Genomic DNA, 3,422 nt, shown 5'->3' on the forward strand with positions numbered 1-3,422 from the left:
GTAGGTTTCATGAGGACTAGGAATATTTAGAAGCTATTGAAATGTGAAATAGCCTTTCTTTTCTGTATTTAAATTATGTATTTGTTGGTTCCTTGGAATACTGAACTATAGTGCTCTAGTCTATTCAAATGAGACTTTAGATTTTCTTCCACAAGGACAAGTATAGGTATAGGCAAGTTGCTGCAGGCTCCTGTCATGGGTATGAGACAAACTGGTATGTGAAGTACTGAGGAACCCCAGAGTAAATGTGAATCTGTTAACTGTATCAAGCTTTATAGGCAGGATATTGGTTTAGGAGAATATGAAGAGTTAAAATAAAAATTCATTCCATTAACAAACTTTTTTTGGTAGGCTTCATGAAACCTGTGCAGAGTGGTCTTTCAGAAAAAAAGCTAAGACCACCATCCTGGAAATGGCCAGGCAATTTAGAAATAAAAGGCCTAACCTGAATCCATAGCTAAAAATGTAGCTTCTCCTCTTCTTCCACCCCTTCAGACATAATAATGATTATTTATCTGATTTTCTCCTCAGTTTATTCACCAGTCTAAAATACCTTATGCTTCTATAAGACCAGCTTGTTTTTTTTTTTTAAAGTTGACCTTACTTTGCTCTTGTGGGAGGCAAGCAAAATGGGAAATTGCTGTTAATTGGTGTTGTTGTCATTCAAAAAGTTACTTTGCAAGTTCTAAATTTTTCTTTAGTAGTCCAAGTCCAATAGTATTGCTGTACCTGTCTCATATGCTAGATACGTATTGTTGGGAACTAATTAAAATAGAGTCTTTTATTAACATACAGATTGATTTTATTCAAAAGACTAAATGCCATAAGTGGGAATGTGTTTTATTACAATATATGTATTTTCAGGATGAGTTAAAGTTTATGCTACTACTAAAGCAGATTCAAAAGCAGTTATAAAGAAACTGCTGAAAGATTGTGACCAGATACCGTTAACCACCCAAGCTGATGCTGAAAGCCGAAGTCTTCAAGATTAGGTTCATGCATCCCACTATAAATGAACTTTTGCTCCTATTGAATTTGAAATAAAAGTATAGGGCAGGGGTGGGGTGACCGTAATAGTGCCTGTCTTTCCTGTCCAAAAGAGGAGGGCTTGCTATTCCAGAGCAAAGAGATTATGCCTTATAGTAGTGTCTATACTTCCAGGACAAAAGGACTCTATATTGAACTCTGTGGCTTGTCCTGATGAGTGCCTTGGGGGGCGGGTGGAATTGAGAAAGACTTATCTGGGAATGTGAAGTGTATATTTTATTACCTAAGTTTTACAGCAGCTAACTGTTCTTACTTCTTTGTACCTTCACCTGCCACCTACAGATTTATTCTTTTTTTTTTTGTCAAATTTTTATTGGATAAGTGGGGAAGGTTGGCAGGGTCCAGCTTAGTTGTTCCTGGAAGCTAGGACTTTCTGAGCTCCTCTCTCTTCCTCTTGGCCCAGATGTGAGTTCCCACCCTTTTTTTTTTTTTGATGAACTTAAGGACTTGCTTATGCTTCGAGACCTTTAACAATTCCATGGCCCGCCTCTCATATGGGGCAAATCCACACACTTCTCCTGTCATCTCTTTCACAAACTTGGTGTGTTTGGTCAAGTGCCCACGGCATGCTTGTTCAATGAACAGATGAAATCCTGATTTTCTTTTCTTTAGGTCATCTTCTTTAGGACTAATTTCTCTTAGTTGGAAAGGGCGACGTTTAACATGGCTTTGATTTCCATGTTGCAAAACTTGTTGGTTTTTCTGTCTTTTGTGAAAGATCACGGATGTAAGTGATCTCTTCCCACTATTGTGTGAATGGAGGGGAATGGGGGAACAGCAGAGCTTGTCTGCCTTTTATGTACTAGCACAGTGAGGCCAAGTTTGGGATGGCTTATTCCATTCTGATGTGATGTATTTAAAGCTAATATAGTTTGCTTGGAAGCAGCTGTGCCTCACAGCTGCTTCAGGAAAATAAGTTGTGGAGAGAGAGCCATGAGACCACAGAGCGGAGAGCTTTAGCCAGAGGAAGAGAGTTGGTGGAGTATTGAATATTAATGTGGAGTGGGAAAGGGGTTAGAATATATATATATATGTGTGTGTGTGTGTATATATATATATATTTGCTTGGAGGTTGTAGTTGCAGTGGTATAGGACCAGACTCCTGATAAAGAAATACTTTCCACCAATTCATATTGGCAAATCTTCTGTAATTTATAATTTTAGAGAACTGACTTGGGAATAAATAACTTGCCCATTCACACACAGTGTTCAGGGGGGCAGGACTTGAACCCAGGTCTTACAGACTCCAGGGATGGCCCTTTATCCACTATGCCAGACTACCTCTCAGAATATTTATTAGGTTGTAAAAATGAAGTTTCAATATTCCATGCTATCTTCCTAAGATTAATTTTTTTGAAGGGATAATTTGATTATGTCACATTCTTTGGTTTGCAGATCTAACCTTCTGGAGGCTTTTTCATCATTCTAAAGTATGGGCAGTGGATACAGCACCAGCCCTGAATTCAGGAGGAGTTCAAATCTGGCCTCAGACACATAACACATACTAGCTGTGTGACCCTGGGCAAGTCACTTAACCCCATTGCCTAACAAAAAAAAAAAAGTATGTGGATCTAAAGACTGTGGATCACAGCCATGAATTTTACTATGTATGTGTGTTTTTGAAAAAAGATCAGTTACAAAGCTGAAAACAAACTGTTACCAAACAGTGTATTTGAGGATGAAACACTGAAAAGCTTGTAATGAAATCAATTTTTAGGACAATATGTCTTTTTCTTTAAGTCTTAACTATTAGCAATCTATTCCATCTTCAGTCTAATTACACAAGTCTGGATTAGATTACCCTTTTCTACATCTGCCTAAATCAAAGTTGGTAATCAGAAATCCTTTCTAGAGGTTCATATTCATTCTTTGGGTTCTTGGCCTAAAACCCAAGATCATGCAGGTATTCCAGCAAGAGAATATCTCTGACTCCTCCCAAACTAAGCAAAAGTAGTTAATTGCTTTGTTTTTTTCTAATGCTTCATCCGCTTTAAGAGCTTTGTAAAAGAAGTGAAGGTAGAGTGTATTTCCTACTATCTTGACCTTTTTCTGCATCAGTAATGTTCCTTTACCATTTTATCTTTTTCTTTACTCATTTTTTTTTTAATCTTTGCTCTTCTTTCCTTGAGAGATCCCTCAGGGGTTTTAATTACATCCACATGTCATGATCAGAGCTTAGTATAACTTGATTTGTAGTTGGTTCCCTAGTAATAACTAATTTCACAAACTGTTTCTGGACACAAACTTGCTTTTGAAAACTGTTGTCTTGTGGAGAGAACACTGAATTCCTAGTCAGGAAACCAGGATTCTAGTCTACCAATGTGACGTAATAGAAGGTGCTGAACTTGGATTCAGAAGACTCGGATTCATCTCTT

General features: G+C 37.6%; 1 protein-coding gene across 1 annotated transcript in view; it reads left to right on the plus strand.

Moving 5' to 3' along the window:
* The window catches only part of AP3S1 (adaptor related protein complex 3 subunit sigma 1), a 95,667-nt gene that overhangs the window by 44,754 nt on the left and 47,491 nt on the right, over positions 1–3,422 (plus strand). The gene's annotated exons all lie outside the window — the stretch shown is intronic.

Source organism: Vombatus ursinus, unplaced genomic scaffold (genome assembly GCF_900497805.2).
Source record: "Vombatus ursinus unplaced genomic scaffold, bare-nosed wombat genome assembly UNPS02014807.1, whole genome shotgun sequence".
NCBI lineage: Eukaryota > Metazoa > Chordata > Mammalia > Diprotodontia > Vombatidae > Vombatus > Vombatus ursinus.